General features: G+C 44.1%; 1 long non-coding RNA gene across 1 annotated transcript; it reads left to right on the top strand.

The window, feature by feature from the left end:
- The first annotated feature begins 2,857 nt into the window (after nt 1–2,857).
- LOC109944606 (uncharacterized) lies at nt 2,858–20,786 on the top strand. Its single transcript, XR_002267717.2, has 7 exons — nt 2,858–5,564; nt 5,653–5,764; nt 6,832–12,371; nt 12,460–12,571; nt 13,639–19,182; nt 19,271–19,382; nt 20,450–20,786. It is a non-coding gene; the product is annotated as an uncharacterized lncRNA (long non-coding RNA).
- The last annotated feature ends 1,938 nt before the right edge of the window (nt 20,787–22,724 follow it).

Raw genomic sequence — 22,724 nt, 5'->3', positions numbered from 1 at the left:
CGTTATCGGGGCAGTTAGCGATAAAATGACCAATCTTACCGCACTTGAAGCATGAGCGTTTCCCCTTTGTCTTGTTCTTGCTTGGCTGCCCCTTGTGACCCTTCAGCACCGTCTTGAATCTCTTGATGATGAGAGCCATCTCTTCATCATTGAGCCCGGCCGCCTCAACTTGCGCCACCTTGCTAGGTAGCGACTCCTTGTTCCTTGTTGCCTTTAGAGCAATGGGTTGAGGCTCGTGGAGTGGACCGTTCAACGCGTCGTCGACGTATCTTGCCTCCTTGATCATCATCCGCCCGCTCACGAATTTTCCAAGTACTTCCTCGGGCGTCATCATCGTGTACCTGGGATTCTCACGAATATTGTTCACGAGATGAGGATCAAGAACGGTAAAGGACCTGAGCATTAGGCGGACGACGTCGTGATCCGTCCAACGCGTGCTTCCGTAGCTCCTTATTTTGTTGATAAGGGTCTTGAGCCGGTTGTAAGTTTGAGTTGGCTCTTCTCCCCTTATCATGGCGAATCGTCCAAGCTCGCCTTCCACCAACTCCATCTTGGTGAGCATGGTGATGTCGTTCCCCTCGTGTGAAATCTTGAGGGTGTCCCATATCTGCTTGGCATTGTCCAAGCCACTCACCTTATTGTACTCTTCCCTGCACAAAGATGCTAAGAGAACAGTAGTAGCTTGTGCATTCTTATGGATTTGCTCATTAATGAATGAAGGGCTATCCGAGCTATCAAATTTCATTCCACTTTCAACAATCTCCCAAATGCTTGGATGGAGAGAAAATAGGTGAGTACGCATTTTGTGACTCCAAAATCCGTAGTCCTCTCCATCAAAGTGAGGAGGCTTGCCAAGTGGAATGGGGAGCAAATGAGTATTTGAGCTATGTGGAATGCGCGAATAATCAAAAGAAAAGTTTGAGTTAACCGTCTTTTGTTTGTCGTGGTCGTCGTCCTTTTGGGAAGAAGAGGATTCGTCGCTGTTGTAGTAGACGATCTCCTTGATGCGCCTTGTCTTCTTCTTCCCATCTTTGCGCCTGTGGCCCGAGCCCGAGTCGTTGGACTTGTCATCCCTTGGCTCGTTGACAAAGGACTCCTTCTCCTTGTCGTTGATCACAATTCCCTTCCCCTTAAGATCCATCTCTTCGGGCGGTTAGTCCCTTTCTTGAAGAGAACGGCTCTGATACCAATTGAGAGCACCTAGAGGGGGGGTGAATAGGTGATCCTGTAAAACTTCAAAACTTAAGCCACAAAAACTTGTTAAGTGTTAGCACAATTATGGCCAAGTGGCTAGAGAGGAGTCAAAACACGATAACCACAAGAAAGCAATCACAGAGTTGACACGGTGGTTATCCCGTGGTTCGGCCAAGTACAAAACTTGCCTACTCCACGTTGTGGCGTCCCAACGGACGAGAGTTGCACTCAACTCCTCTCAAGTGATCCAATGATCAACTTGAATACCACGGTGTTTTTCTTTCCTTTGATCTTTTCCCGTTTGCGAGGAATCTCCACAACTTGGAGTCTCTCGCCCTTACAATTGAGTTCACAAAGAGGCACGGAGTAAGGTGGGAATGAGCAACGCACACAAGACTCGAAAATCAGAGCAACAACACGCACACAAGTCGCAACAAGAGCTCGCAACGCAACACAATGAGTTCACAACTCAACAAGAGCTCTAGATGCTATCACAATGAATCAAATGCGCGGAATCGATGTCTTGGTGCTTAGCAATGTTGTAGGAATTCTTGTTGTACTCCTCCATGCGCCTAGGGGTCCCTTTTATAGCCCCAAGGCAGCTAGGAGCCGTTGAGAACAAATCTAGAAGGCCATCCTTGCCTTCTGTCGTCGGGTGCACCGGACAGTCCGGTGCACACCGGACACTGTCCGGTGCCCGATTTGTTTCCATAAACAGCGCAGCCGACCGTTGCTGACTGTTGCAGATCTGGGAGCCGTTGGCGCACCGGACAGTCCGGTGCACACCGGACAGTCCGGTGCCCCCCTTCTGACCGTTGGCTCGGCCACGTGTCTCGCGCGGATTGCGCGGCCGACCGTTGGCACAGCCGACCGTTGGCTCACCGGACAGTCCGGTGCACACCGGACAGTCCGGTGAATTTTAGCCGAAGTCGCCGGAGAAAAACCCGAGAGCGGCTGGTTTGCTCCGCGCTGGTCTGGCGCACCGGACACTGTCCGGTGCACACCGGACAGTCCGGTGCCCCAGCCCGAAACAGCCTTTGGCTGTACACAGCCACTCTCCACTTCTTTTCTTCTTCTTCCTGTTTCTAACACTTAGACAAGATATTAGTACACAAAAACCAATGTACTAAGGCTTAGAAACATACCTTTACTTGTGATTTGCACTTTGTTCAACCATGGGCACATTTTCACATTTAAGCACCTGTGTTTGCACTCAATCACCAAAATACTTAGAAATGGCCCAAAGGCACATTTCCCTTTCACTTCCGCCTCGCCCGACCCCTTGGCTCGGGCTCGGCCACGGCAACGGGAGGCAGACTCAACCTCGGCTTCGGAGAAACCCCCACGTCGCCCTGCCTAGGGCACAGATGTAACACCCCTGGTGTTACGTGAACTAAAACTTTGACATGTCATCATAAGCATTTGCATTAACTTGCTTGTTACACCTAGAATGCATTCACTAGATCAATAATTTTACAATAAGGTGATGCTATGTGCAGAGTAGAGGACCTAGTTAAGGACCTAAGCTAAACAGGAGTAGGTCATCCCTTTGAGCAAGTAACAAATTGGCTTGGAGTCTTGAAGTGCTAAAGGCAATTCCTAGAGTCTATAGAAAGTTTGTTTTCAAAGATAGATCAAGTGGAAGAAATATTTGGACCGAAGGATTAACTTCAAAATCCTAAGGCTTGAAAACCTTGATTGGAATTGAGTGTAAGCAAACAACTCCTAAATCAAGGATACTTTGGACCTGAGTTCTATAAGCCAAAGTTGGATTTGAGATTAAGGAGCAACTTTGCTTTAGGAGGATGGATAAGTTTGCTTTTGATATGTGAATTAGTAGTATCTCTAACCCCTAAACTGGAGCCCAAAAGTGGATTTGGAGATCTAGCCACATTTTGCAAGAGGTAAAAATACCAAGTTGGTAGGATTTCCAAAGCTGCACAATTTTGTTATTTGGAGATTCCCATGTTGTGTGGAGAAAATTGGAGTAAATCACAAGAGTTCAGTTTTGAGCTCAAATTGGAATTGCTGAAAATAGTAGCAACTAGGCAATTTTGGTCCTTTATAACTTCTGATCTATAAACATTTGGAAGATGGTCATTGTAACAAAGTTATACAGCTATGTGAGGAGTGTGACTTTGATTAAGTAACCTATCCTTAAATCTATATGGGATTTGGAGAAGAACTGGTCTAAAGAAGAGCTGTTAGAAAATATGGATTTCAGACTTAGTGAAATTCAGATTCTGAATTTCAGCAATTGGAGCAAACTTTGGGGCTATTGTAGTTTGGAATCCAAGAGGTTTTGGTTAATGGTCACTGTAACAAACTTGTTGAGTAATTGTAGGAGAACAACTTGTATTAAGTGTACTAGCCCTAAATCCGCATGGAACTAGGAGAAAAAGTGGTTCAAAGTGGAACTGACAGGTTTTATTTCAGACTTAGTCTATGGCTGATTGAGACCTGAATTTCAGATAAAAGTGTTAAGTTTGGAGCTCCTTGGTGGTCAATACCTTTGTTTTTAGGCTGTAGTTTCTGTAGCAAACTTGGAGACCAATGTTGGGGGAGTAATCTCTAGTAAGGGACATACCCTTGAAACTGCTTAGAAATGAGAGAAAACACTGCACAAAGTTGTGCTGTCAGATAAAAGAGTATTGACTGTTGTGCAGTAGCCTAAGTCTGAAATATGTGTCTGATTAAACTTTGGAGCTTTGTGGTGCTTGATCTATACGGTTTTGGACTGAAGTTATTGTGGAAAGTTTGAGGACCATATGTTAGTGAATAAGTTCCTTAAAGTGTGTTGGGCGTGACCCTACACAAAAAGTGGTGTAAATACTGCCCAAAGTGGGACTGTCAGTCACACAAACTGGATTTCACTCAGTCCAATGAAAACTGAATTTCAGTGCAATTTGCTGAACTTCAGAGCTCTTTTGTGGCTAATCCATAAAGTGTTGGACCATGGTGTCTATAGTGAATTGGTAAACCATAGAAAGGTGAACAACTCTCTTGAGAAGGTTTGGGTCTGGTACTGTATAGAAACCTAAGTTAAATGCCCTCGAACATTGACTGCCAATCGGTGCTGTGAATTGAATGTGATTCAAAAGCTAAAAACGAATTTCAGTAAATTGTGACCAACTCCGGAGTATCATAACTTGTGATTCTTGTGTGATTGGACCAAGAAGTTTGTAGTAACGTTGGAGACCGTATATCAATGAACAAATTTTATTATGAAGGTTTGGCTTGACACCATATTGGTTTGGGAGAAAAGGGAGGCTCAAACTGCCTCGAGCAGAAAAGAAGGAGGAGGGGGTGATCTGAACTCGAAATTCAGACCAGCAGAAAGGCGCTAATAAAATTTGGTTGATTTCTGGGCACCGTAACTTTGGAACTGTGAAGTTTGAGTCCCAGAACCCTATAGTGACTTTGAAGATCTTTGATTAGTGCTGCACTAACCTTGGAGAAAATTGGGTCAAAATTCGTGCTGTCAGATGGGGAGGTTAGTTTGTTATTCAGTTAGCTGAATTGGAGTTCTGTGTTTTCACCCATTTTTTGGGTTGTTTGGTGTTGAATCCAGGAAGTATAAGGCTATGGTTTCTATAGCAATTTGATAGAGGGTTGATTGGAGAACATATATATTCAGCATAACCTTTCTGTTATTACTGCAAATTGAGAGATCAAGGGGGGAGAAGGGTGGAGTGTTCAGTCGGCATCGAAGTTGATGGCAGATATTTCTGGAAAAAAAAAAATCTGCGCTCTGCTGTGCTCCATTTGCACGGTTGTGGATGAGATCAAATGCGTGGGGGTCAGCAGGGTGGGTTCAATCGGCTGCTGCTGCATTTTTTGTCTCAAGTGGTTGAAGCGTGGTTCAGATTTTGGGTAGAATAAAAAAGAGTTCCATTTTTTTTATCTCCACCGCCCTCTCCTTTCTACCTGATCCGTAAACTGTCCTTGCTTCTAGTCATTTCCGTCATTCTTATCCCGTCACGCGCTCAGTTTGCTCGTTCGTTTCCAGCCCCTCGTCTTCCTCCCTCTCGTCGTGCTCCTCAGCCGAGGTTGCGAGGACTCTCCCTGTAATCGTCTCCTCCATGTCGGCATCTTCCCCCATCTCTCCAACGCCGTCCAGCCACTAAGCAGCTCGCCGGAGCAGCAACGCTCAACACCGGCTCCCAGCATCTGTGCTTCGCCCCACCGTGGAGTCACCTCGTCGGCGTCCCCTCACTCTTCGTCCATTCATCGAGCTCGCCGAGCCCCTGCTCAGCCGTGCCGAGTCTCCAAGCCGGCTATCGACGCTCGCCTTTGTTTTCGTGTTGCCGGCACCCAGTCCTTTTCTCCACGTCAGAGTGCTTGCCTCACCGTGACCGGCACTCCCCGAGGTAATCGCAGCCAAGACTTGGTGTGTTCTGAATTTCCTGACATATGTTGATGCTTACCATCCTGCTCGATTGAACTCTACCGTAACAGATCCTTGGGAACATCATGTCGCCGTCAGTGAACGCCGCTTCGAACCCATCGCCTTGTGGACCGGCCAATTCGAGTGTTCTTTGATTGAGTTTGCGCGAGCACCGTAGCGGTGGTGAGTTACCGATCCTTCTCAAACTAATTAATCGGGCGCTACCATGCTATGTTGTTAGGAACAGGCTCACCGGAGTCCCGATTTCCGCCAGCACCGTGGTCATGATATCCCTATGGTGTAATGGGCAAATTAGTGTATGGGTTTATGTCGCATTAGCTAAGTGGTGACGCTCGAGCACTTGCTATCGCCGGGGAAGGTTGTCGGCGACGAGTTTCCTCGACCGGACACAGGTGTTCGATCGGAGTCCCTTTGAGGGGGTGACTATGTGAAGGAGGATAAAGTCAGGGATCTCGGTGTATTGTCAGAGAGACAGAGAAATAGTGGCCCTGGGTCTTGATTGAGTTCTCAATAAGCCAAGGGCCTCCGTGCAAAGTCGGGTGTGTGGACGCGCGGGCTCCTGGCCGCAGGCCGACTTTGGCCTGGTAGTGGGTCGTGTGGGCCGGAGTCAGCCTAGGCTTAAATCGTTTCCCTTTATTATTTGTCTGAGAGCTTTGAAAGGGTGCCAAAAATTGTAGAGAAATCCAAAAATAGCAAGACAAATTTTGTTGGATGTCTAGATTCATGAGCTCTCTGGTAAAGTTAGATTTAGGATTTTAAGGCAGTTATAAAATATTAAGTGAATTAAAGGTGCTCTTGGAAGGACTATTGGAATTTTAGAAATAAGAGTTGAGCACCAAAAATCATGAAATTGTTTGGAGAAGCTTGTTATTAGAAGATGAACCCTTGGGCAAAGTTTGGAACTATTTGGATATGATTTAGTTAGCAAACTAATTATTGCCCAAAAAGAAAAGGATTTCACCTATGAAATGAGGACACCTAGTAGTTTAGTGAAGTGAGGGACTTGTTTAAGAAGTTTTAAGCTTTGGATGAGATATAAGTTGGATTAGTTCCCTAGTTTATCTAAGTGAATTCAATTGGTCACTTTTATTGAATGCTAGGTTGTGTAGAAGTATGTGTATACTTGTCATGTACTTATTTAGGAGTGTTTATGTTCCCCACCTCTCCTTATGAGAGTTTGCATTTCATATCATAACATAAGCATACATGTATTTGTAATTGACTTGTAGAACATCTAGAAGAAGTGGTGTTTGAAGGAGTCTACTCCAATGCCTGCTCATCAAGTGGATGGAGCTATCTAACTAAAGGTTGGGTAGAAGGATTTTGGGATCTTCTCCTGCAATAAGGCAAGCCCCGGTGCATTTGCCACCTTCCTTGTATTACAAAATTTTATCACTTATATGCTGCATTAGGTAATAGGAGTTGTGTGATGAACAATTGATGCATTACCATTCCTTGGAATTTGAATACTATACCTTGATCCCTGATTTATAAAAAGAACTGATAATGCTTAACCCTGCTTAGAAACTGAAAAATCATTTGTTTTCAAAAAGAATGATTGTGGAACATTGGTTATCGGCTTTTTGATTCAAAAATCAAAGCAAACTAAGGTGATGACTCCACTTCGGCCGGAGTGGGCTCATCATTGGAAAAGAGTACCCCTGCCGGGTACCAAAAATGGGGAAATGGTTAATAAATCTAGACCAGGCGCTGAGCAGACAGAGTCGCCCGTCTGTGTCGATTAAGGACCGTACCGTTGACTGGCCTGTTGTGGTTGAGACTTTGCAACTAGCCACATACCCTGGTATGGGACAGGGTAAGCTTGAACCCGGCTATTCCATACGTGAAGAGACAATCGCGCACTGGGAGTGGAGAGATGGCGGGAGTAGCATGTACCCTCCTGGCATAGTAGCACGCTTGGTAGGGTAATGTGCTCTCGGGTGGCGCGGACCTGTTCATGTAGTGGAGGACTCCGTGGGAACGGTTGACATATGCAAGGGTTAAGTGCTACATATGTCGTGTGGTTAGAGATCCCCAGCTGGGTATAATCGGTTCGAATCGTCGTTGCTCCTCGGTTATGGAGACTCATCCCGGTGACCATCATCGTAGTTAGCAAGTGAAATATGAGAATGAATAAAATGGAGCTAGTATAGGCCAAGTGCTTGAACTAGATCAGGCAAATATAGATTCAGGTAATAACCTAACTAGTGAAATAAAACTTGGCTTAAGGATCAACTGGTAGCAAGCTTTTCTGCAAAAAAGGAGTCTTTGATCATTGATAAACTTTACCTTGACTCCCAATCAGCTAGCATACCCTTGAGAGTCTTTTCTTTAGTCGGGTAAGTCTTGCTGAGTAATTGCGTACTCAGGGTTTTATCCCCTGTTGTTTTTGCAGGAGAAGTTCTATTCCCTTATCTTTTGGTTAGTTACTTCATGTGGAGGCCTTGAAGCTTAGAATGTTTTTATCTCTTATGGAAAGGCTTCACCCTTCCAATTATTGTAATAAGTTATGCACATCGAGTACTATCAGGACTTGTAATAAATACATCTCTTTCTACCATGTAAAACTTGAGTTCTGGAATGTAAAGTGTACTTTGTAAAAGTCTTCCGCTCTATCTCCAATGTGTGTGTATCAAATGTGATTACTGTAATATACCTGTTATGTGGGAGATCCTTGGGATGATGAGTTCCAGTTGGCGAACTCGATAGCCTTGTTAAGTTACCCGGTACACGTGCACAGCCATCTGAGGTCATTAAGGCAAGGATTGGTGCATGTGGGCCTGATAACTTGGGAGGGCTGTCACAGCGTGGTATCGGAGCGATCCCCCATTATCATGGATATTAAAGTAATCCTTTGATAAAGTTCAAAAGGATTTTGAGTCCAAACTATTTTGGAAAAACATAAGAATATGATCAAATCCTGATAGTCGAAGTGCAAATAGTATATAGTTAAGTTAAGAACTATAAGGTGGCTTAGTTTAGGATGCTAACCACTAACCCACAACTATAATGCAATTTTTTGCAGGTACACTAACTAAACCCTAGGAAAGTGCGACTAGTGATAAATAACGAGTGAGTAGGTATGCCACCGCCATAGAACGTGAAAGCCACTATATGTTGGCAAGAGTTGTGAGGACGAATAGGACGAGCATGCATCATGACATACAATTTTAAATTAAGCCCCCTATGTAGCAGTATTAGTACATGTTTCGTCCACCCTATTCCTGCTATCTGTCTTTGCCTTTCTATGCTACCTTTTTCCTGTTCACGAAGACTGCCAACATTCGAAACAAAGGTTTTGGTGAACCTGTGGCTTATAAGGAACATTTGTCAGAAGATCTTCCAATAGTGCACAACATGTTCCACGTGTCTCCGTTAAAGAAATGTCTTCGAGCCCCCAAGCATGTTATTGAGATTTTAGATGTTAACCGTGGACCAGATTTAACCTACTTGGAATATTCCATAAAGGTTTTGGATCAAAAGGATCGGTCACTTGAAGAAAAGTTATCAAATTTTACAAGCTACAGTGGAACCAACCCAATGAAGATGAAACTACATAGGAATTGGAGGAGTATTTAGAAAAGCGTGTTCCTGAGTTTCTAGTGCCCTGTAAACCTAAGGTTTGTGTAGTTTATTTCTGATATAAACCAATAGGGACACACCCTTGCCTTATAGGAGTAATGGGGAAAGAAACTGGTGAAGCGTTTCCTTTTCCATTATCTAGCCTAGAGTTTTAATCTCGGGACGAGATTTCTTTTTAGAGGGGAAGACTGTAACACCCCTGGTGTTACGTGAACTAAAACTTTGACATGTCATCATAAGCATTTGCATTAACTTGCTTGTTACACCTAGAATGCATTCACTAGATCAATAATTTTACAATAAGGTGATGCTATGTGCAGAGTAGAGGACCTAGTTAAGGACCTAAGCTAAACAGGAGTAGGTCATCCCTTTGAGCAAGTAACAAATTGGCTTGGAGTCTTGAAGTGCTAAAGGCAATTCCTAGAGTCTATAGAAAGTTTGTTTTCAAAGATAGATCAAGTGGAAGAAATACTTGGACCGAAGGATTAACTTCAAAATCCTAAGGCTTGAAAACCTTGATTGGAATTGAGTGTAAGCAAACAACTCCTAAATCAAGGATACTTTGGACCTGAGTTCTATAAGCCAAAGTTGGATTTGAGATTAAGGAGCAACTTTGCTTTAGGAGGATGGATAAGTTTGCTTTTGATATGTGAATTAGTAGTATCTCTAACCCCTAAACTGGAGCCCAAAAGTGGATTTGGAGATCTAGCCACATTTTGCAATAGGTAAAAATACCAAGTTGGTAGGATTTCCAAAGCTGCACAATTTTGTTATTTGGAGATTCCCATGTTGTGTGGAGAAAATTGGAGTAAATCACAAGAGTTCAGTTTTGAGCTCAAATTGGAATTGCTGAAAATAGTAGCAACTAGGCAATTTTGGTCCTTTATAACTTCTGATCTATAAACATTTGGAAGATGGTCATTGTAACAAAGTTATACAGCTATGTGAGGAGTGTGACTTTGATTAAGTAACCTATCCTTAAATCTATATGGGATTTGGAGAAGAACTGGTCTAAAGAAGAGCTGTTAGAAAATATGGATTTCAGACTTAGTGAAATTCAGATTCTGAATTTCAGCAATTGGAGCAAACTTTGGGGCTATTGTAGTTTGGAATCCAAGAGGTTTTGGTTAATGGTCACTGTAACAAACTTGTTGAGTAATTGTAGGAGAACAACTTGTATTAAGTGTACTAGCCCTAAATCCGCATGGAACTAGGAGAAAAAGTGGTTCAAAGTGGAACTGACAGGTTTTATTTCAGACTTAGTCTATGGCTGATTGAGACCTGAATTTCAGATAAAAGTGTTAAGTTTGGAGCTCCTTGGTGGTCAATACCTTTGTTTTTAGGCTGTAGTTTCTGTAGCAAACTTGGAGACCAATGTTGGGGGAGTAATCTCTAGTAAGGGACATACCCTTGAAACTGCTTAGAAATGAGAGAAAACACTGCACAAAGTTGTGCTGTCAGATAAAAGAGTATTGACTGTTGTGCAGTAGCCTAAGTCTGAAATATGTGTCTGATTAAACTTTGGAGCTTTGTGGTGCTTGATCTATACGGTTTTGGACTGAAGTTATTGTGGAAAGTTTGAGGACCATATGTTAGTGAATAAGTTCCTTAAAGTGTGTTGGGCGTGACCCTACACAAAAAGTGGTGTAAATACTGCCCAAAGTGGGACTGTCAGTCACACAAACTGGATTTCACTCAGTCCAATGAAAACTGAATTTCAGTGCAATTTGCTGAACTTCAGAGCTCTTTTGTGGCTAATCCATAAAGTGTTGGACCATGGTGTCTATAGTGAATTGGTAAACCATAGAAAGGTGAACAACTCTCTTGAGAAGGTTTGGGTCTGGTACTGTATAGAAACCTAAGTTAAATGCCCTCGAACATTGACTGCCAATCGGTGCTGTGAATTGAATGTGATTCAAAAGCTAAAAACGAATTTCAGTAAATTGTGACCAACTCCGGAGTATCATAACTTGTGATTCTTGTGTGATTGGACCAAGAAGTTTGTAGTAACGTTGGAGACCGTATATCAATGAACAAATTTTATTATGAAGGTTTGGCTTGACACCATATTGGTTTGGGAGAAAAGGGAGGCTCAAACTGCCTCGAGCAGAAAAGGAGGAGGGGGTGATCTGAACTCGAAATTCAGACCAGCAGAAAGGCGCTAATAAAATTTGGTTGATTTCTGGGCACCGTAACTTTGGAACTGTGAAGTTTGAGTCCCAGAACCCTATAGTGACTTTGAAGATCTTTGATTAGTGCTGCACTAACCTTGGAGAAAATTGGGTCAAAATTCGTGCTGTCAGATGGGGAGGTTAGTTTGTTATTCAGTTAGCTGAATTGGAGTTCTGTGTTTTCACCCATTTTTTGGGTTGTTTGGTGTTGAATCCAGGAAGTATAAGGCTATGGTTTCTATAGCAATTTGATAGAGGGTTGATTGGAGAACATATATATTCAGCATAACCTTTCTGTTATTACTGCAAATTGAGAGATCAAGGGGGGAGAAGGGTGGAGTGTTCAGTCGGCATCGAAGTTGATGGCAGATATTTCTGGAAAAAAAAAATCTGCGCTCTGCTGTGCTCCATTTGCACGGTTGTGGATGAGATCAAATGCGTGGGGGTCAGCAGGGTGGGTTCAATCGGCTGCTGCTGCATTTTTTGTCTCAAGTGGTTGAAGCGTGGTTCAGATTTTGGGTAGAATAAAAAAGAGTTCCATTTTTTTTATCTCCACCGCCCTCTCCTTTCTACCTGATCCGTAAGCTGTCCTTGCTTCTAGTCATTTCCGTCATTCTTATCCCATCACGCGCTCAGTTTGCTCGTTCGTTTCCAGCCCCTCGTCTTCCTCCCTCTCGTCGTGCTCCTCAGCCGAGGTTGCGAGGACTCTCCCTGTAATCGTCTCCTCCATGTCGGCATCTTCCCCCATCTCTCCAACGCCGTCCAGCCACTAAGCAGCTCGCCGGAGCAGCAACGCTCAACACCGGCTCCCAGCATCTGTGCTTCGCCCCACCGTGGAGTCACCTCGTCGGCGTCCCCTCACTCTTCGTCCATTCATCGAGCTCGCCGAGCCCCTTCTCAGCCGTGCCGAGTCTCCAAGCCGGCTATCGACGCTCGCCTTTGTTTTCGTGTTGCCGGCACCCAGTCCTTTTCTCCACGTCAGAGTGCTTGCCTCACCGTGACCGGCACTCCCCGAGGTAATCGCAGCCAAGACTTGGTGTGTTCTGAATTTCCTGACATATGTTGATGCTTACCATCCTGCTCGATTGAACTCTACTGTAACAGATCCTTGGGAACATCATGTCGCCGTCAGTGAACGCCGCTTCGAACCCATCGCCTTGTGGACCGGCCAATTCGAGTGTTCTTTGATTGAGTTTGCGCGAGCGCCGTAGCGGTGGTGAGTTACCGATCCTTCTCAAACTAATTAATCGGGCGCTACCATGCTATGTTGTTAGGAACAGGCTCACCGGAGTCCCGATTTCCGCCAGCACCGTGGTCATGATATCCCTATGGTGTAATGGGCAAATTAGTGTATGGGTTTATGTCGCATTAGCTAAGTGGTGACGCTCGAGCACTTGCTATCGCCGGGGAAGGTTGTCGGCGACGAGTTTCCTCGACCGGACACAGGTGTTCGATCGGAGTCCCTTTGAGGGGGTGACTATGTGAAGGAGGATAAAGTCAGGGATCTCGGTGTATTGTCAGAGAGACAGAGAAATAGTGGCCCTGGGTCTTGATTGAGTTCTCAATAAGCCAAGGGCCTCCGTGCAAAGTCGGGTGTGTGGACGCGCGGGCTCCTGGCCGCAGGCCGACTTTGGCCTGGTAGTGGGTCGTGTGGGCCGGAGTCAGCCTAGGCTTAAATCGTTTCCCTTTATTATTTGTCTGAGAGCTTTGAAAGGGTGCCAAAAATTGTAGAGAAATCCAAAAATAGCAAGACAAATTTTGTTGGATGTCTAGATTCATGAGCTCTCTGGTAAAGTTAGATTTAGGATTTTAAGGCAGTTATAAAATATTAAGTGAATTAAAGGTGCTCTTGGAAGGACTATTGGAATTTTAGAAATAAGAGTTGAGCACCAAAAATCATGAAATTGTTTGGAGAAGCTTGTTATTAGAAGATGAACCCTTGGGCAAAGTTTGGAACTATTTGGATATGATTTAGTTAGCAAACTAATTATTGCCCAAAAAGAAAAGGATTTCACCTATGAAATGAGGACACCTAGTAGTTTAGTGAAGTGAGGGACTTGTTTAAGAAGTTTTAAGCTTTGGATGAGATATAAGTTGGATTAGTTCCCTAGTTTATCTAAGTGAATTCAATTGGTCACTTTTATTGAATGCTAGGTTGTGTAGAAGTATGTGTATACTTGTCATGTACTTATTTAGGAGTGTTTATGTTCCCCACCTCTCCTTATGAGAGTTTGCATTTCATATCATAACATAAGCATACATGTATTTGTAATTGACTTGTAGAACATCTAGAAGAAGTGGTGTTTGAAGGAGTCTACTCCAATGCCTGCTCATCAAGTGGATGGAGCTATCTAACTAAAGGTTGGGTAGAAGGATTTTGGGATCTTCTCCTGCAATAAGGCAAGCCCCGGTGCATTTGCCACCTTCCTTGTATTACAAAATTTTATCACTTATATGCTGCATTAGGTAATAGGAGTTGTGTGATGAACAATTGATGCATTACCATTCCTTGGAATTTGAATACTATACCTTGATCCCTGATTTATAAAAAGAACTGATAATGCTTAACCCTGCTTAGAAACTGAAAAATCATTTGTTTTCAAAAAGAATGATTGTGGAACATTGGTTATCGGCTTTTTGATTCAAAAATCAAAGCAAACTAAGGTGATGACTCCACTTCGGCCGGAGTGGGCTCATCATTGGAAAAGAGTACCCCTGCCGGGTACCAAAAATGGGGAAATGGTTAATAAATCTAGACCAGGCGCTGAGCAGACAGAGTCGCCCGTCTGTGTCGATTAAGGACCGTACCGTTGACTGGCCTGTTGTGGTTGAGACTTTGCAACTAGCCACATACCCTGGTATGGGACAGGGTAAGCTTGAACCCGGCTATTCCATACGTGAAGAGACAATCGCGCACTGGGAGTGGAGAGATGGCGGGAGTAGCATGTACCCTCCTGGCATAGTAGCACGCTTGGTAGGGTAATGTGCTCTCGGGTGGCGCAGACCTGTTCATGTAGTGGAGGACTCCGTGGGAACGGTTGACATATGCAAGGGTTAAGTGCTACATATGTCGTGTGGTTAGAGATCCCCAGCTGGGTATAATCGGTTCGAATCGTCGTTGCTCCTCGGTTATGGAGACTCATCCCGGTGACCATCATCGTAGTTAGCAAGTGAAATATGAGAATGAATAAAATGGAGCTAGTATAGGCCAAGTGCTTGAACTAGATCAGGCAAATATAGATTCAGGTAATAACCTAACTAGTGAAATAAAACTTGGCTTAAGGATCAACTGGTAGCAAGCTTTTCTGCAAAAAAGGAGTCTTTGATCATTGATAAACTTTACCTTGACTCCCAATCAGCTAGCATACCCTTGAGAGTCTTTTCTTTAGTCGGGTAAGTCTTGCTGAGTAATTGCGTACTCAGGGTTTTATCCCCTGTTGTTTTTGCAGGAGAAGTTCTATTCCCTTATCTTTTGGTTAGTTACTTCATGTGGAGGCCTTGAAGCTTAGAATGTTTTTATCTCTTATGGAAAGGCTTCACCCTTCCAATTATTGTAATAAGTTATGCACATCGAGTACTATCAGGACTTGTAATAAATACATCTCTTTCTACCATGTAAAACTTGAGTTCTGGAATGTAAAGTGTACTTTGTAAAAGTCTTCCGCTCTATCTCCAATGTGTGTGTATCAAATGTGATTACTGTAATATACCTGTTATGTGGGAGATCCTTGGGATGATGAGTTCCAGTTGGCGAACTCGATAGCCTTGTTAAGTTACCCGGTACACGTGCACAGCCATCTGAGGTCATTAAGGCAAGGATTGGTGCATGTGGGCCTGATAACTTGGGAGGGCTGTCACAGCGTGGTATCGGAGCGATCCCCCATTATCATGGATATTAAAGTAATCCTTTGATAAAGTTCAAAAGGATTTTGAGTCCAAACTATTTTGGAAAAACATAAGAATATGATCAAATCCTGATAGTCGAAGTGCAAATAGTATATAGTTAAGTTAAGAACTATAAGGTGGCTTAGTTTAGGATGCTAACCACTAACCCACAACTATAATGCAATTTTTTGCAGGTACACTAACTAAACCCTAGGAAAGTGCGACTAGTGATAAATAACGAGTGAGTAGGTATGCCACCGCCATAGAACGTGAAAGCCACTATATGTTGGCAAGAGTTGTGAGGACGAATAGGACGAGCATGCATCATGACATACAATTTTAAATTAAGCCCCCTATGTAGCAGTATTAGTACATGTTTCGTCCACCCTATTCCTGCTATCTGTCTTTGCCTTTCTATGCTACCTTTTTCCTGTTCACGAAGACTGCCAACATTCGAAACAAAGGTTTTGGTGAACCTGTGGCTTATAAGGAACATTTGTCAGAAGATCTTCCAATAGTGCACAACATGTTCCACGTGTCTCCGTTAAAGAAATGTCTTCGAGCCCCCAAGCATGTTATTGAGATTTTAGATGTTAACCGTGGACCAGATTTAACCTACTTGGAATATTCCATAAAGGTTTTGGATCAAAAGGATCGGTCACTTGAAGAAAAGTTATCAAATTTTACAAGCTACAGTGGAACCAACCCAATGAAGATGAAACTACATAGGAATTGGAGGAGTATTTAGAAAAGCGTGTTCCTGAGTTTCTAGTGCCCTGTAAACCTAAGGTTTGTGTAGTTTATTTCTGATATAAACCAATAGGGACACACCCTTGCCTTATAGGAGTAATGGGGAAAGAAACTGGTGAAGCGTTTCCTTTTCCATTATCTAGCCTAGAGTTTTAATCTCGGGACGAGATTTCTTTTTAGAGGGGAAGACTGTAACACCCCTGGTGTTACGTGAACTAAAACTTTGACATGTCATCATAAGCATTTGCATTAACTTGCTTGTTACACCTAGAATGCATTCACTAGATCAATAATTTTACAATAAGGTGATGCTATGTGCAGAGTAGAGGACCTAGTTAAGGACCTAAGCTAAACAGGAGTAGGTCATCCCTTTGAGCAAGTAACAAATTGGCTTGGAGTCTTGAAGTGCTAAAGGCAATTCCTAGAGTCTATAGAAAGTTTGTTTTCAAAGATAGATCAAGTGGAAGAAATACTTGGACCGAAGGATTAACTTCAAAATCCTAAGGCTTGAAAACCTTGATTGGAATTGAGTGTAAGCAAACAACTCCTAAATCAAGGATACTTTGGACCTGAGTTCTATAAGCCAAAGTTGGATTTGAGATTAAGGAGCAACTTTGCTTTAGGAGGATGGATAAGTTTGCTTTTGATATGTGAATTAGTAGTATCTCTAACCCCTAAACTGGAGCCCAAAAGTGGATTTGGAGATCTAGCCACATTTTGCAAGAGGTAAAAATACCAAGTTGGTAGGATTTCCAAAGCTGCACAATTTTGTTATTTGGAGATTCCCATGTTGTGTGGAGAAAATTGGAGTAAATCACAAGAGTTCAGTTTTGAGCTCAAATTGGAATTGCTGAAAATAGTAGCAACTAGGCAATTTTGGTCCTTTATAACTTCTGATCTATAAACATTTGGAAGATGGTCATTGTAACAAAGTTATACAGCTATGTGAGGAGTGTGACTTTGATTAAGTAACCTATCCTTAAATCTATATGGGATTTGGAGAAGAACTGGTCTAAAGAAGAGCTGTTAGAAAATATGGATTTCAGACTTAGTGAAATTCAGATTCTGAATTTCAGCAATTGGAGCAAACTTTGGGGCTATTGTAGTTTGGAATCCAAGAGGTTTTGGTTAATGGTCACTGTAACAAACTTGTTGAGTAATTGTAGGAGAACAACTTGTATTAAGTGTACTAGCCCTAAATCCGCATGGAACTAGGAGAAAAAGTGGTTCAAAGTGGAACTGACAGGTTTTATTTCAGACTTAGTCTATGGCTGATTGAGACCTGAATTTCAGATAAAAGTGTTAAGTTTGGAGCTCCTTGGTGGTCAATACCTTTGTTTTTAGGCTGTAGTTTCTGTAGCAAACTTGGAGACCAATGTTGGGGGAGTAATCTCTAGTAAGGGACATACCCTTGAAACTGCTTAGAAATGAGAGAAAACACTGCACAAAGTTGTGCTGTCAGATAAAAGAGTATTGACTGTTGTGCAGTAGCCTAAGTCTGAAATATGTGTCTGATTAAACTTTGGAGCTTTGTGGTGCTTGATCTATACGGTTTTGGACTGAAGTTATTGTGGAAAGTTTGAGGACCATATGTTAGTGAATAAGTTCCTTAAAGTGTGTTGGGCGTGACCCTACACAAAAAGTGGTGTAAATACTGCCCAAAGTGGGACTGTCAGTCACACAAACTGGATTTCACTCAGTCCAATGAAAACTGAATTTCAGTGCAATTTGCTGAACTTCAGAGCTCTTTTGTGGCTAATCCATAAAGTGTTGGACCATGGTGTCTATAGTGAATTGGTAAACCATAGAAAGGTGAACAACTCTCTTGAGAAGGTTTGGGTCTGGTACTGTATAGAAACCTAAGTTAAATGCCCTCGAACATTGACTGCCAATCGGTGCTGTGAATTGAATGTGATTCAAAAGCTAAAAACGAATTTCAGTAAATTGTGACCAACTCCGGAGTATCATAACTTGTGATTCTTGTGTGATTGGACCAAGAAGTTTGTAGTAACGTTGGAGACCGTATATCAATGAACAAATTTTATTATGAAGGTTTGGCTTGACACCATATTGGTTTGGGAGAAAAGGGAGGCTCAAACTGCCTCGAGCAGAAAAGAAGGAGGAGGGGGTGATCTGAACTCGAAATTCAGACCAGCAGAAAGGCGCTAATAAAATTTGGTTGATTTCTGGGCACCGTAACTTTGGAACTGTGAAGTTTGAGTCCCAGAACCCTATAGTGACTTTGAAGATCTTTGATTAGTGCTGCACTAACCTTGGAGAAAATTGGGTCAAAATTCGTGCTGTCAGATGGGGAGGTTAGTTTGTTATTCAGTTAGCTGAATTGGAGTTCTGTGTTTTCACCCATTTTTTGGGTTGTTTGGTGTTGAATCCAGGAAGTATAAGGCTATGGTTTCTATAGCAATTTGATAGAGGGTTGATTGGAGAACATATATATTCAGCATAACCTTTCTGTTATTACTGCAAATTGAGAGATCAAGGGGGGAGAAGGGTGGAGTGTTCAGTCGGCATCGAAGTTGATGGCAGATATTTCTGGAAAAAAAAAAATCTGCGCTCTGCTGTGCTCCATTTGCACGGTTGTGGATGAGATCAAATGCGTGGGGGTCAGCAGGGTGGGTTCAATCGGCTGCTGCTGCATTTTTTGTCTCAAGTGGTTGAAGCGTGGTTCAGATTTTGGGTAGAATAAAAAAGAGTTCCATTTTTTTTATCTCCACCGCCCTCTCCTTTCTACCTGATCCGTAAACTGTCCTTGCTTCTAGTCATTTCCGTCATTCTTATCCCGTCACGCGCTCAGTTTGCTCGTTCGTTTCCAGCCCCTCGTCTTCCTCCCTCTCGTCGTGCTCCTCAGCCGAGGTTGCGAGGACTCTCCCTGTAATCGTCTCCTCCATGTCGGCATCTTCCCCCATCTCTCCAACGCCGTCCAGCCACTAAGCAGCTCGCCGGAGCAGCAACGCTCAACACCGGCTCCCAGCATCTGTGCTTCGCCCCACCGTGGAGTCACCTCGTCGGCGTCCCCTCACTCTTCGTCCATTCATCGAGCTCGCCGAGCCCCTGCTCAGCCGTGCCGAGTCTCCAAGCCGGCTATCGACGCTCGCCTTTGTTTTCGTGTTGCCGGCACCCAGTCCTTTTCTCCACGTCAGAGTGCTTGCCTCACCGTGACCGGCACTCCCCGAGGTAATCGCAGCCAAGACTTGGTGTGTTCTGAATTTCCTGACATATGTTGATGCTTACCATCCTGCTCGATTGAACTCTACCGTAACAGATCCTTGGGAACATCATGTCGCCGTCAGTGAACGCCGCTTCGAACCCATCGCCTTGTGGACCGGCCAATTCGAGTGTTCTTTGATTGAGTTTGCGCGAGCACCGTAGCGGTGGTGAGTTACCGATCCTTCTCAAACTAATTAATCGGGCGCTACCATGCTATGTTGTTAGGAACAGGCTCACCGGAGTCCCGATTTCCGCCAGCACCGTGGTCATGATATCCCTATGGTGTAATGGGCAAATTAGTGTATGGGTTTATGTCGCATTAGCTAAGTGGTGACGCTCGAGCACTTGCTATCGCCGGGGAAGGTTGTCGGCGACGAGTTTCCTCGACCGGACACAGGTGTTCGATCGGAGTCCCTTTGAGGGGGTGACTATGTGAAGGAGGATAAAGTCAGGGATCTCGGTGTATTGTCAGAGAGACAGAGAAATAGTGGCCCTGGGTCTTGATTGAGTTCTCAATAAGCCAAGGGCCTCCGTGCAAAGTCGGGTGTGTGGACGCGCGGGCTCCTGGCCGCAGGCCGACTTTGGCCTGGTAGTGGGTCGTGTGGGCCGGAGTCAGCCTAGGCTTAAATCGTTTCCCTTTATTATTTGTCTGAGAGCTTTGAAAGGGTGCCAAAAATTGTAGAGAAATCCAAAAATAGCAAGACAAATTTTGTTGGATGTCTAGATTCATGAGCTCTCTGGTAAAGTTAGATTTAGGATTTTAAGGCAGTTATAAAATATTAAGTGAATTAAAGGTGCTCTTGGAAGGACTATTGGAATTTTAGAAATAAGAGTTGAGCACCAAAAATCATGAAATTGTTTGGAGAAGCTTGTTATTAGAAGATGAACCCTTGGGCAAAGTTTGGAACTATTTGGATATGATTTAGTTAGCAAACTAATTATTGCCCAAAAAGAAAAGGATCTCACCTATGAAATGAGGACACCTAGTAGTTTAGTGAAGTGAGGGACTTGTTTAAGAAGTTTTAAGCTTTGGATGAGATATAAGTTGGATTAGTTCCCTAGTTTATCTAAGTGAATTCAATTGGTCACTTTTATTGAATGCTAGGTTGTGTAGAAGTATGTGTATACTTGTCATGTACTTATTTAGGAGTGTTTATGTTCCCCACCTCTCCTTATGAGAGTTTGCATTTCATATCATAACATAAGCATACATGTATTTGTAATTGACTTGTAGAACATCTAGAAGAAGTGGTGTTTGAAGGAGTCTACTCCAATGCCTGCTCATCAAGTGGATGGAGCTATCTAACTAAAGGTTGGGTAGAAGGATTTTGGGATCTTCTCCTGCAATAAGGCAAGCCCCGGTGCATTTGCCACCTTCCTTGTATTACAAAATTTTATCACTTATATGCTGCATTAGGTAATAGGAGTTGTGTGATGAACAATTGATGCATTACCATTCCTTGGAATTTGAATACTATACCTTGATCCCTGATTTATAAAAAGAACTGATAATGCTTAACCCTGCTTAGAAACTGAAAAATCATTTGTTTTCAAAAAGAATGATTGTGGAACATTGGTTATCGGCTTTTTGATTCAAAAATCAAAGCAAACTAAGGTGATGACTCCACTTCGGCCGGAGTGGGCTCATCATTGGAAAAGAGTACCCCTGCCGGGTACCAAAAATGGGGAAATGGTTAATAAATCTAGACCAGGCGCTGAGCAGACAGAGTCGCCCGTCTGTGTCGATTAAGGACCGTACCGTTGACTGGCCTGTTGTGGTTGAGACTTTGCAACTAGCCACATACCCTGGTATGGGACAGGGTAAGCTTGAACCCGGCTATTCCATACGTGAAGAGACAATCGCGCACTGGGAGTGGAGAGATGGCGGGAGTAGCATGTACCCTCCTGGCATAGTAGCACGCTTGGTAGGGTAATGTGCTCTCGGGTGGCGCAGACCTGTTCATGTAGTGGAGGACTCCGTGGGAACGGTGGACATATGCAAGGGTTAAGTGCTACATATGTCGTGTGGTTAGAGATCCCCAGCTGGGTATAATCGGTTCGAATCGTCGTTGCTCCTCGGTTATGGAGACTCATCCCGGTGACCATCATCGTAGTTAGCAAGTGAAATATGAGAATGAATAAAATGGAGCTAGTATAGGCCAAGTGCTTGAACTAGATCAGGCAAATATAGATTCAGGTAATAACCTAACTAGTGAAATAAAATTTGGCTTAAGGATCAACTGGTAGCAAGCTTTTCCTGCAAAAAAGGAGTCTTTGATCATTGATAAACTTTACCTTGACTCCCAATCAGCTAGCATACCCTTGAGAGTCTTTTCTTTAGTCGGGTAAGTCTTGCTGAGTAATTGCGTACTCAGGGTTTTATCCCCTGTTGTTTTTGCAGGAGAAGTTCTATTCCCTTATCTTTTGGTTAGTTACTTCATGTGGAGGCCTTGAAGCTTAGAATGTTTTTATCTCTTATGGAAAGGCTTCACCCTTCCAATTATTGTAATAAGTTATGCACATCGAGTACTATCAGGACTTGTAATAAATACATCTCTTTCTACCATGTAAAACTTGAGTTCTGGAATGTAAAGTGTACTTTGTAAAAGTCTTCCGCTCTATCTCCAATGTGTGTGTATCAAATGTGATTACTGTAATATACCTGTTATGTGGGAGATCCTTGGGATGATGAGTTCCAGTTGGCGAACTCGATAGCCTTGTTAAGTTACCCGGTACACGTGCACAGCCATCTGAGGTCATTAAGGCAAGGATTGGTGCATGTGGGCCTGATAACTTGGGAGGGCTGTCACAACAGACCGCCACGTCCACAGGAAGCGCCATCATCATTCTACCCCGAATCGACTCGGGTCACGGAGAACAAGACCGGCGTCTCATCCGGCCAGCTCCGCCGAAGGGGCAATGATGGCGCTCCACAAGCTCTATGACGACGGCGGCCCCCAGCTCTCTTACGGAAGCAGGACGACGTCAGCAGGGACTCGACCGCTCCAACAGCTGTCCCTCCGCCAGGCTCCGCCGCACCTCCGACAGCCACGACATCATGCCAGCAGGGTGCCCAGATCTCTCCGGCTGCCACATTGGCATGTACCTAGGGCGCTAGCTCTCCCTCCGCTAGACACGTAGCACTCTGCTACACCCCCCATTGTACACCTGGATCCTCTCCTTACGACTATAAAAGGGAGGACCAGGGCCTTCTCAGAGGAGGTTGGCCGCGCGGGACCGAGGACGGGACAGGCGCTCTCTTGGGGCCGCTCGCTTCCCTCACCCGCGTGGACGCTTGTAACCCCCCTACTGCAAGCGCACCTGACCTGGGCGCGGGACGAACACGAAGGCCGCAGGACTTCCACCTCTCTCACGCTCGACTCCGGCCACCTCGCCTCTCCCCCCTTCGCACTCGCCCACGCGCTCGACCCATCTGGGCTGGGGCACGCAGCACACTCACTCGTCGGCTTAGGGACCCCCCTGTCTCGAAACGCCGACAGTTGGCGCGC

The sequence above is a fragment of the Zea mays genome, chromosome 2, assembly GCF_902167145.1.
Source record: "Zea mays cultivar B73 chromosome 2, Zm-B73-REFERENCE-NAM-5.0, whole genome shotgun sequence".
Lineage (NCBI taxonomy): Eukaryota > Viridiplantae > Streptophyta > Magnoliopsida > Poales > Poaceae > Zea > Zea mays.
Note: the sequence above shows the minus strand (reverse complement) of the source record. Positions and strands in the feature narration are given on the sequence as shown.